This window comes from Coregonus clupeaformis, unplaced genomic scaffold (genome assembly GCF_020615455.1).
Source record: "Coregonus clupeaformis isolate EN_2021a unplaced genomic scaffold, ASM2061545v1 scaf4635, whole genome shotgun sequence".
NCBI classification, from domain to species: domain Eukaryota; kingdom Metazoa; phylum Chordata; class Actinopteri; order Salmoniformes; family Salmonidae; genus Coregonus; species Coregonus clupeaformis.
Window position 1 is genome coordinate 7,375 of NW_025538089.1, and position 12,971 is coordinate 20,345.

General features: G+C 37.1%; 9 non-coding genes across 9 annotated transcripts; all 9 read right to left on the reverse strand.

Annotated features, from left to right (window-relative positions):
• Nucleotides 1–928: 928 nt before the first annotated feature.
• trnat-cgu lies at nucleotides 929–1,000 on the reverse strand. The gene has a single exon. It is a non-coding gene; the product is annotated as a tRNA-Thr (tRNA).
• Nucleotides 1,001–1,916: 916 nt separating this feature from the next.
• Nucleotides 1,917–1,988, reverse strand: trnat-cgu. The gene has a single exon. It is a non-coding gene; the product is annotated as a tRNA-Thr (tRNA).
• Nucleotides 1,989–3,890: 1,902 nt separating this feature from the next.
• trnat-cgu lies at nucleotides 3,891–3,962 on the reverse strand. Its single transcript has one exon. It is a non-coding gene; the product is annotated as a tRNA-Thr (tRNA).
• Nucleotides 3,963–4,877: 915 nt separating this feature from the next.
• Nucleotides 4,878–4,949, reverse strand: trnat-cgu. Its single transcript has one exon. It is a non-coding gene; the product is annotated as a tRNA-Thr (tRNA).
• A 915-nt stretch (nucleotides 4,950–5,864) lies between these two features.
• On the reverse strand, nucleotides 5,865–5,936 carry trnat-cgu. The gene has a single exon. It is a non-coding gene; the product is annotated as a tRNA-Thr (tRNA).
• Nucleotides 5,937–6,851: 915 nt separating this feature from the next.
• trnat-cgu lies at nucleotides 6,852–6,923 on the reverse strand. Its single transcript has one exon. It is a non-coding gene; the product is annotated as a tRNA-Thr (tRNA).
• A 917-nt stretch (nucleotides 6,924–7,840) lies between these two features.
• Nucleotides 7,841–7,912, reverse strand: trnat-cgu. The gene has a single exon. It is a non-coding gene; the product is annotated as a tRNA-Thr (tRNA).
• A 915-nt stretch (nucleotides 7,913–8,827) lies between these two features.
• On the reverse strand, nucleotides 8,828–8,899 carry trnat-cgu. Its single transcript has one exon. It is a non-coding gene; the product is annotated as a tRNA-Thr (tRNA).
• Nucleotides 8,900–11,789: 2,890 nt separating this feature from the next.
• trnat-cgu lies at nucleotides 11,790–11,861 on the reverse strand. The gene has a single exon. It is a non-coding gene; the product is annotated as a tRNA-Thr (tRNA).
• Nucleotides 11,862–12,971: the final 1,110 nt, after the last annotated feature.

Here is a 12,971-nt window from a genome sequence, read left to right on the forward strand (position 1 = left end):
GGCCACCATGCCACTATTTTATTTGTTGAAAATCAACATTCTGGAAACTAACAGTTGTGTAAACTCTACAACAGAAACACTGGGGACTGAACACAGGACCTCATATATGCGAAGCACGCACTCTACTGCTGAGACACATCCCCTTGCTTTGAAAGAAATAACGCCATATCAACAAAATTATATTTTTCTATACACAATTCCAATGAAAGTACAATTCCATTATATCAGCTATCTTCCATAAGGGTACGGACAGGGATCAAACCCATTAACTTCACTTTACGAAAACCACGCCTTACAAGTTGGCCACCATGACACTTCTCTTCAATAAAGACATGAACGGGATTCAACAGATGTTCTTCAGGTTCCATGACCAAATGACATAAAACATCTCTATTTCCAGCTAAATATCAACATTATGGAAGGAAAGAATTGTCTAAATGCAACAATTGAAACACTGGAGATTGAACCTAGTACCACCTACTTGCAAAGCATGTACTCTACCATTTAGCTACATCATCTTGCTGTGACAAAAATAATACCATATCAATACAATTAACTTTTTTCCACACACCATTCCAATGAAAGTACAATTCCATGATATCAGCTATCTTCCCTAAAGTTACGAACAAGGATTGAACCCATGTGCTTCAGTTTTAAAAAACCAAATGACTTACACGTCTCTATTTCCTGCTTAGAATATCAACATTCTGGAAAGTAGGAGTTCTGTAAAAGCAAATTTCAACAACCAAAAAATATACAATGGAGGAGTTCGGGATTGAACCTGCTACCTAATACATGCAAAGCATATTCTCCACCACTGAGCTACATCCTCTGTTTATTATGGAAGAAATGACATATAAATACAATGAGTTTTTCTTAAACAACTCCATTGAGGGTACAATTCCAATATGTAAGTTATCTTAAATAAAGGCACGGACGGGGATTGAACCCATGATCTTCGGTTTACGAGACCGACGCCTTACCACTTGGCCACCATGCCACTTTTTAATTTGTTGAAAATCAACATTCTGGAAACTAACAGTTGTGTAAACGCTACAACAGAAACACTGGGGACTGAACACAGGACCTCATATATGCGAAGCACGCACTCTTCTGCTGAGACACATCCCCTTGCTTTGAAAGAAATAACGCCATATCAACAAAATTATATTTTTCTATACACAATTCCAATGAAAGTACAATTCCATTATATCAGCTATCTTCCATAAGGGTACGGACAGGGATCAAACCCATTAACTTCACTTTACGAAAACCACGCCTTACAAGTTGGCCACCATGACACTTCTCTTCAATAAAGACATGAACGGGATTCAACAGATGTTCTTCAGGTTCCATGACCAAATGACATAAAACATCTCTATTTCCAGCTAAATATCAACATTATGGAAGGAAATAATTGTCTAAATGCAACAATTGAAACACTGGAGATTGAACCTAGTACCACCTACTTGCAAAGCATGTACTCTACCATTTAGCTACATCATTTTGCTGTGACAAAAATAATACCATATCAATACAATTAACTTTTTCCACACACCATTCCAATGAAAGTACAATTCCATGATATCAGCTATCTTCCCTAAAGTTACGAACAAGGATTGAACCCATGTGCTTCAGTTTTAAAAAACCAAATGACTTACACGTCTCTATTTCCTGCTTAGAATATCAACATTCTGGAAAGTAGGAGTTCTGTAAAAGCAAATTTCAACAACCAAAAAATATACAATGGAGGAGTTCGGGATTGAACCTGCTACCTAATACATGCAAAGCATATTCTCCACCACTGAGCTACATCCTCTGTTTATTATGGAAGAAATGACATATAAATACAATGAGTTTTTCTTCAAACAACTCCATTGAGGGTACAATTCCAATATGTAAGTTATCTTAAATAAAGGCACGGACGGGGATTGAACCCATGATCTTCGGTTTACGAGACCGACGCCTTACCACTTGGCCACCATGCCACTATTTTAATTTGTTGAAAATCAACATTCTGGAAACTAACAGTTGTGTAAACGCTACAACAGAAACACTGGGGACTGAACACAGGACCTCATATATGCGAAGCACGCACTCTACTGCTGAGACACATCCCCTTGCTTTGAAAGAAATAACGCCATATCAACAAAATTATATTTTTCTATACACAATTCCAATGAAAGTACAATTCCATTATATCAGCTATCTTCCATAAGGGTACGGACAGGGATCAAACCCATTAACTTCACTTTACGAAAACCACGCCTTACAAGTTGGCCACCATGACACTTCTCTTCAATAAAGACATGAACGGGATTCAACAGATGTTCTTCAGGTTCCATGACCAAATGACATAAAACATCTCTATTTCCAGCTAAATATCAACATTATGGAAGGAAAGAATTGTCTAAATGCAACAATTGAAACACTGGAGATTGAACCTAGTACCACCTACATGCAAAGCATGTACTCTACCATTTAGCTACATTATTTTGCTGTGACAAAAATAATACCATATCAATACAATTAACTTTTTCCACACACCATTCCAATGAAAGTACAATTCCATGATATCAGCTATCTTCCCTAAAGTTACGAACAAGGATTGAACCCATGTGCTTCAGTTTAAAAAACGAAATGACTTACACGTCTCTATTTCCTGCTTAGAATATCAACATTCTGGAAAGTAGGAGTTCTGTAAAAGCAAATTTCAACAACCAAAAAATATACAATGGAGGAGTTCGGGATTGAACCTGCTACCTAATACATGCAAAGCATATTCTCCACCACTGAGCTACATCCTCTGTTTATTATGGAAGAAATGACATATAAATACAATGAGTTTTTCTTAAAACCACTCCATTGAGGGTACAATTCCAATATGTAAGTTATCTTAAATAAAGACAGGACAGGGATTGAACCCATGATCTTCGGTTTACGAGACCGACGCCTTACCACTTGGCCACCATGCTACTTTTTAATTTGTTGAAAATCAACATTCTGGAAACTAACAGTTGTGTAAACTCTACAACAGAAACACTGGGGACTGAACACAGGACCTCATATATGCGAAGCACGCACTCTTCTGCTGAGACACATACCCTTGCTTTGAAAGAAATAACGCCATATCAACAAAATTATATTTTTCTATACACAATTCCAATGAAAGTACAATTCCATTATATCAGATATCTTCCATAAGGGTACGGACAGGGATCAAACCCATTAACTTCACTTTACGAAAACCACGCCTTACAAGTTGGCCACCATGACACTTCTCTTCAATAAAGACATGAACGGGATTCAACAGATGTTCTTCAGGTTCCATGACCAAATGACATAAAACATCTCTATTTCCAGCTAAATATCAACATTATGGAAGGAAAGAATTGTCTAAATGCAACAATTGAAACACTGGAGATTGAACCTAGTACCACCTACTTGCAAAGCATGTACTCTACCATTTAGCTACATTTTTTTGCTGTGACAAAAATAATACCATATCAATACAATTAACTTTTTCCACACACCATTCCATTGAAAGTACAATTCCATGATATCAGCTATCTTCCCTAAAGTTACGAACAAGGATTGAACCCATGTGCTTCAGTATAAAAAACGAAATGACTTACACGTCTCTATTTCCTGCTTAGAATATCAACATTCTGGAAAGTAGGAGTTCTGTAAAAGCAAATTTCAACAACCAAAAAATATACAATGGAGGAGTTCGGGATTGAACCTGCTACCTAATACATGCAAAGCATATTCTCCACCACTGAGCTACATCCTCTGTTTATTATGGAAGAAATGACATATAAATACAATGAGTTTTTCTTCAAACAACTCCATTGAGGGTACAATTCCAATATGTAAGTTATCTTAAATAAAGGCACGGACGGGGATTGAACCCATGATCTTCGGTTTACGAGACCGACGCCTTACCACTTGGCCACCATGCCACTTTTTAATTTGTTGAAAATCAACATTCTGGAAACTAACAGTTGTGTAAACTCTACAACAGAAACACTGGGGACTGAACACAGGACCTCATATATGCGAAGCACGCACTCTTCTGCTGAGACACATCCCCTTGCTTTGAAAGAAATAACGCCATATCAACAAAATTATATTTTTCTATACACAATTCCAATGAAAGTACAATTCCATTATATCAGCTATCTTCCATAAGGGTACGGACAGGGATCAAACCCATTAACTTCACTTTACGAAAACCACGCCTTACAAGTTGGCCACCATGACACTTCTCTTCAATAAAGACATGAACGGGATTCAACAGATGTTCTTCAGGTTCCATGACCAAATGACATAAAACATCTCTATTTCCAGCTAAATATCAACATTATGGAAGGAAAGAATTGTCTAAATGCAACAATTGAAACACTGGAGATTGAACCTAGTACCACCTACATGCAAAGCATGTACTCTACCATTTAGCTACATTTTTTTGCTGTGACAAAAATAATACCATATCAATACAATTAACTTTTTCCACACACCATTCCAATGAAAGTACAATTCCATGATATCAGCTATCTTCCCTAAAGTTACGAACAAGGATTGAACCCATGTGCTTCAGTTTTAAAAACCAAATGACTTACACGTCTCTATTTCCTGCTTAGAATATCAACATTCTGGAAAGTAGGAGTTCTGTAAAAGCAAATTTCAACAACCAAAAAATATACAATGGAGGAGTTCGGGATTGAACCTGCTACCTAATACATGCAAAGCATATTCTCCACCACTGAGCTACATCCTCTGTTTATTATGGAAGAAATGACATATAAATACAATGAGTTTTTCTTAAAACCACTCCATTGAGGGTACAATTCCAATATGTAAGTTATCTTAAATAAAGGCACGGACGGGGATTGAACCCATGATCTTCGGTTTACGAGACCGACGCCTTACCACTTGGCCACCATGCCACTTTTTAATTTGTTGAAAATCAACATTCTGGAAACTAACAGTTGTGTAAACTCTACAACAGAAACACTGGGGACTGAACACAGGACCTCATATATGCGAAGCACGCACTCTTCTGCTGAGACACATCCCCTTGCTTTGAAAGAAATAACGCCATATCAACAAAATTATATTTTTCTATACACAATTCCAATGAAAGTACAATTCCATTATATCAGCTATCTTCCATAAGGGTACGGACAGGGATCAAACCCATTAACTTCACTTTACGAAAACCACGCCTTACAAGTTGGCCACCATGACACTTCTCTTCAATAAAGACATGAACGGGATTCAACAGATGTTCTTCAGGTTCCATGACCAAATGACATAAAACATCTCTATTTCCAGCTAAATATCAACATTATGGAAGGAAAGAATTGTCTAAATGCAACAATTGAAACACTGGAGATTGAACCTAGTACCACCTACTTGCAAAGCATGTACTCTACCATTTAGCTACATTTTTTTGCTGTGACAAAAATAATACCATATCAATACAATTAACTTTTTCCACACACCATTCCAATGAAAGTACAATTCCATGATATCAGCTATCTTCCCTAAAGTTACGAACAAGGATTGAACCCATGTGCTTCAGTTTTAAAAACCAAATGACTTACACGTCTCTATTTCCTGCTTAGAATATCAACATTCTGGAAAGTAGGAGTTCTGTAAAAGCAAATTTCAACAACCAAAAAATATACAATGGAGGAGTTCGGGATTGAACCTGCTACCTAATACATGCAAAGCATATTCTCCACCACTGAGCTACATCCTCTGTTTATTATGGAAGAAATGACATATAAATACAATGAGTTTTTCTTAAAACCACTCCATTGAGGGTACAATTCCAATATGTAAGTTATCTTAAATAAAGGCACGGACGGGGATTGAACACATGATCTTCGGTTTACGAGACCGACGCCTTACCACTTGGCCACCATGCCACTTTTTAATTTGTTGAAAATCAACATTCTGGAAACTAACAGTTGTGTAAACTCTACAACAGAAATACTGGGGACTGAACACAGGACCTCATATATGCGAAGCACGCACTCTACTGCTGAGACACATCCCCTTGCTTTGAAATAAATAACGCCATATCAACAAAAATATATTTTCCTATACACAATTCCAATGAATGTACAATTCCATTATATCAGCTATCTTCCATAAGGGTACGGACAGGGATCAAACTCATTAACTTCACTTTACGAAAACCACGCCTTACAAGTTGGCCACCATGACACTTCTCTTCAATAAAGACATGAACGGGATTCAACAGATGTTCTTCAGGTTCCATGACCAAATGACATAAAACATCTCTATTTCCAGCTAAATATCAACATTATGGAAGGAAAGAATTGTCTAAATGCAACAATTGAAACACTGGAGATTGAACCTAGTACCACCTACTTGCAAAGCATGTACTCTACCATTTAGCTACATCATCTTGCTGTGACAAAAATAATACCATATCAATACAATTAACTTTTTCCACACACCATTCCAATGAAAGTACAATTCCATGATATCAGCTATCTTCCCTAAAGTTACGAACAAGGATTGAACCCATGTGCTTCAGTTTTAAAAACCAAATGACTTACACGTCTCTATTTCCTGCTTAGAATATCAACATTCTGGAAAGTAGGAGTTCTGTAAAAGCAAATTTCAACCACCAAAAAATATGCAATGGAGGAGTTCGGGATTGAACCTGCTACCTAATACATGCAAAGCATATTCTCCACCACTGAGCTACATCCTCTGTTTATTATGGAAGAAATGACATATAAATACAATGAGTTTTTCTTCAAACAACTCCATTGAGGGTACAATTCCAATATGTAAGTTATCTTCAATAAAGGCACGGACGGGGATTGAACCCATGATCTTCGGTTTACGAGACCGACGCCTTACCTCTTGGCCACCATGCCTCTGTTTTATTTGTTGAAAATGAACATTCTGGAAACTAACAGTTGTGTAAACGCTACAACAGAAACACTGGGGACTGAACACAGGACCTCATATATGCGAAGCACGCGCTCTACTGCTGAGACACATCCCCTTGCTTTGAAATAAATAACGCCATATCAACAAAAATATATTTTCCTATACACAATTCCAATGAATGTACAATTCCATTATATCAGCTATCTTCCATAAGGGTACGGACAGGGATCAAACCCATTAACTTCACTTTACGAAAACCACGCCTTACAAGTTGGCCACCATGACACTTCTCTTCAATAAAGACATGAACGGGATTCAACAGATGTTCTTCAGGTTCCATGACCAAATGACATAAAACATCTCTATTTCCAGCTAAATATCAACATTATGGAAGGAAAGAATTGTCTAAATGCAACAATTGAAACACTGGAGATTGAACCTAGTAGCACCTACATGCAAAGCATGTACTCTACCATTTAGCTACATCATTTTGCTGTGACAAAAATAATACCATATCAATACAATTAACTTTTTTCCACACACCATTCCAATGAAAGTACAATTCCATGATATCAGCTATCTTCCCTAAAGTTACGAACAAGGATTGAACCCATGTGCTTCAGTTTTAAAAAACCAAATGACTTACACGTCTCTATTTCCTGCTTAGAATATCAACATTCTGGAAAGTAGGAGTTCTGTAAAAGCAAATTTCAACAACCAAAAAATATACAATGGAGGAGTTCGGGATTGAACCTGCTACCTAATACATGCAAAGCATATTCTCCACCACTGAGCTACATCCTCTGTTTATTATGGAAGAAATGACATATAAATACAATGAGTTTTTCTTCAAACAACTCCATTGAGGGTACAATTCCAATATGTAAGTTATCTTCAATAAAGGCACGGACGGGGATTGAACCCATGATCTTCGGTTTACGAGACCGACGCCTTACCTCTTGGCCACCATGCCTCTGTTTTATTTGTTGAAAATGAACATTCTGGAAACTAACAGTTGTGTAAACGCTACAACAGAAACACTGGGGACTGAACACAGGACCTCATATATGCGAAGCACGCACTCTACTGCTGAGACACATCCCCTTGCTTTGAAATAAATAACGCCATATCAACAAAAATATATTTTTCTATACACAATTCCAATGAATGTACAATTCCATTATATCAGCTATCTTCCATAAGGGTACGGACAGGGATCAAACTCATTAACTTCACTTTACGAAAACCACGCCTTACAAGTTGGCCACCATGACACTTCTCTTCAATAAAGACATGAACGGGATTCAACAGATGTTCTTCAGGTTCCATGACCAAATGACATAAAACATCTCTATTTCCAGCTAAATATCAACATTATGGAAGGAAATAATTGTCTAAATGCAACAATTGAAACACTGGAGATTGTACCCAGTACCACCTACATGCAAAGCATGTACTCTACCATTTAGCTACATTTTTTTGCTGTGACAAAAATAATACCATATCAATACAATTAACTTTTTCCACACACCATTCCAATGAAAGTACAATTCCATGATATCAGCTATCTTCCCTAAAGTTACGAACAAGGATTGAACCCATGTGCTTCAGTTTTAAAAACGAAATGACTTACACGTCTCTATTTCCTGCTTAGAATATCAACATTCTGGAAAGTAGGAGTTCTGTAAAAGCAAATTTCAACAACCAAAAAATATACAATGGAGGAGTTCGGGATTGAACCTGCTACCTAATACATGCAAAGCATATTCTCCACCACTGAGGTACATCCTCTGTTTATTATGGAAGAAATGACATATAAATACAATGAGTTTTTCTTCAAACAACTCCATTGAGGGTACAATTCCAATATGTAAGTTATCTTCAATAAAGGCACGGACGGGGATTGAACCCATGATCTTCGGTTTACGAGACCAACGCCTTACCTCTTGGCCACCATGCCACTATTTTATTTGTTGAAAATCAACATTCTGGAAACTAACAGTTGTGTAAACTCTACAACAGAAACACTGGGGACTGAACACAGGACCTCATATATGCGAAGCACGCACTCTACTGCTGAGACACATCCCCTTGCTTTGAAAGAAATAACGCCATATCAACAAAATTATCTTTTTCTATACACAATTCCAATGAAAGTACAATTCCATTATATCAGCTATCTTCCATAAGGGTACGGACAGGGATCAAACCCATTAACTTCACTTTACGAAAACCACGCCTTACAAGTTGGCCACCATGACACTTCTCTTCAATAAAGACATGAACGGGATTCAACAGATGTTCTTCAGGTTCCATGACCAAATGACATAAAACATCTCTATTTCCAGCTAAATATCAACATTATGGAAGGAAATAATTGTCTAAATGCAACAATTGAAACACTGGAGATTGTACCCAGTACCACCTACATGCAAAGCATGTACTCTACCATTTAGCTACATTTTTTTGCTGTGACAAAAATAATACCATATCAATACAATTAACTTTTTCCACACACCATTCCAATGAAAGTACAATTCCATGATATCAGCTATCTTCCCTAAAGTTACGAACAAGGATTGAACCCATGTGCTTCAGTTTTAAAAACGAAATGACTTACACGTCTCTATTTCCTGCTTAGAATATCAACATTCTGGAAAGTAGGAGTTCTGTAAAAGCAAATTTCAACAACCAAAAAATATACAATGGAGGAGTTCGGGATTGAACCTGCTACCTAATACAAGCAAAGCATATTCTCCACCACTGAGCTACATCCTCTGTTTATTATGGAAGAAATGACATATAAATACAATGAGTTTTTCTTCAAACAACTCCATTGAGGGTACAATTCCAATATGTAAGTTATCTTCAATAAAGGCACGGACTGGGATTGAACCCATGATCTTCGGTTTACGAGACCAACGCCTTACCTCTTGGCCACCATGCCACTATTTTATTTGTTGAAAATCAACATTCTGGAAACTAACAGTTGTGTAAACGCTACAACAGAAACACTGGGGACTGAACACAGGACCTCATATATGCGAAGCACGCACTCTACTGCTGAGACACATCCCCTTGCTTTGAAAGAAATAACGCCATATCAACAAAATTATATTTTTCTATACACAATTCCAATGAAAGTACAATTCCATTATATCAGCTATCTTCCATAAGGGTACGGACAGGGATCAAACCCATTAACTTCACTTTACAAAAACCACGCCTTACAAGTTGGCCACCATGACACTTCTCTTCAATAAAGACATGAATGGGATTCAACAGATGTTCTTCAGGTTCCATTACCAAATGACATAAAACATCTCTATTTCCAGCTAAATATCAACATTATGGAAGGAAATAATTGTCTAAATGCAACAATTGAAACACTGGAGATTGTACCCAGTACCACCTACATGCAAAGCATGTACTCTACCATTTAGCTACATTTTTTTGCTGTGACAAAAATAATACCATATCAATACAATTAACTTTTTCCACACACCATTCCAATGAAAGTACAATTCCATGATATCAGCTATCTTCCCTAAAGTTACGAACAAGGATTGAACCCATGTGCTTCAGTTTTAAAAACCAAATGACTTACACGTCTCTATTTCCTGCTTAGAATATCAACATTCTGGAAAGTAGGAGTTCTGTAAAAGCAAATTTCAACAACCAAAAAATATACAATGGAGGAGTTCGGGATTGAACCTGCTACCTAATACATGCAAAGCATATTCTCCACCACTGAGCTACATCCTCTGTTTATTATGGAAGAAATGACATATAAATACAATAAGTTTTTCTTAAAACCACTCCATTGAGGGTACAATTCCAATATGTAAGTTATCTTAAATAAAGACAGGACAGGGATTGAACCCATGATCTTCGGTTTACGAGACCAACGCCTTACCACTTGACCACCATGCCACTTTTTTATTTGTTGAAAATCAACATTCTGGAAACTAACAGTTGTGTAAACGCTACAACAGAAACACTGGGGACTGAACACAGGACCTCATATATGCGAAGCACGCACTCTACTGCTGAGACACATCCCCTTGCTTTGAAAGAAATAACGCCATATCAACAAAATTATATTTTTCTATACACAATTCCAATGAAAGTACAATTCCATTATATCAGCTATCTTCCATAAGGGTACGGACAGGGATCAAACCCATTAACTTCACTTTACGAAAACCACGCCTTACAAGTTGGCCACCATGACACTTCTCTTCAATAAAGACATGAACGGGATTCAACAGATGTTCTTCAGGTTCCATGACCAAATGACATAAAACATCTCTATTTCCAGCTAAATATCAACATTATGGAAGGAAATAATTGTCTAAATGCAACAATTGAAACACTGGAGATTGAACCTAGTACCACCTACATGCAAAGCATGTACTCTACCATTTAGCTACATCATCTTTGCTGTGACAAAAATAATACCATATCAATACAATTAACTTTTTCCACACACCATTCCAATGAAAGTACAATTCCATGATATCAGCTATCTTCCCTAAAGTTACGAACAAGGATTGAACCCATGTGCTTCAGTTTTAAAAAACCAAATGACTTACACGTCTCTATTTCCTGCTTAGAATATCAACATTCTGGAAAGTAGGAGTTCTGTAAAAGCAAATTTCAACAACCAAAAAATATACAATGGAGGAGTTCGGGATTGAACCTGCTACCTAATACATGCAAAGCATATTCTCCACCACTGAGCTACATCCTCTGTTTATTATGGAAGAAATGACATATAAATACAATGAGTTTTTCTTCAAACAACTCCATTGAGGGTACAATTCCAATATGTAAGTTATCTTAAATAAAGGCACGGACGGGGATTGAACCCATGATCTTCGGTTTACGAGACCGACGCCTTACCACTTGGCCACCATGCCACTATTTTAATTTGTTGAAAATCAACATTCTGGAAACTAACAGTTGTGTAAACGCTACAACAGAAACACTGGGGACTGAACACAGGACCTCATATATGCGAAGCACGCACTCTACTGCTGAGACACATCCCCTTGCTTTGAAAGAAATAACGCCATATCAACAAAATTATATTTTTCTATACACAATTCCAATGAAAATACAATTCCATTATATCAGCTATCTTCCATAAGGGTACGGACAGGGATCAAACCCATTAACTTCACTTTACAAAAACCACGCCTTACAAGTTGGCCACCATGACACTTCTCTTCAATAAAGACATGAACGGGATTCAACAGATGTTCTTCAGTTTCCATGACCAAATGACATAAAACATCTCTATTTCCAGCTAAATATCAACATTATGGAAGGAAATAATTGTCTAAATGCAACAACTGAAACACTGGAGATTGAACCTAGTACCACCTACATGCAAAGCATGTACTCTACCATTTAGCTACATCATCTTGCTGCGACAAAAATAATACCATATCAATACAATTAACTTTTTCCACACACCATTCCAATGAAAGTACAATTCCATGATATCAGCTATCTTCCCTAAAGTTACGAACAAGGATTGAACCCATGTGCTTCAGTTTAAAAAACCAAATGACTTACACGTCTCTATTTCCTGCTTAGAATATCAACATTCTGGAAAGTAGGAGTTCTGTAAAAGCAAATTTCAACAACCAAAAATATACAATGGAGGAGTTCGGGATTGAACCTGCTACCTAATACATGCAAAGCATATTCTCCACCACTGAGCTACATCCTCTGTTTATTATGGAAGAAATGACATATAAATACAATGAGTTTTTCTTCATACAACTCCATTGAGGGTACAATTCCAATATGTAAGTTATCTTAAATAAAAGCACGGACAGGGATTGAACCCATGATCTTCAGTTTACGAGACCGACGCTTTACCACTTGGCCACCATGCCACCATTTTATATTTGAAAATCAACATTCTGGAAACTAACAGTTGTGTAAACTCTACAACAGAAACACTGGGGACTGAACACAGGACCTCATATATGCGAAGCACGCACTCTACTGCTGAGACA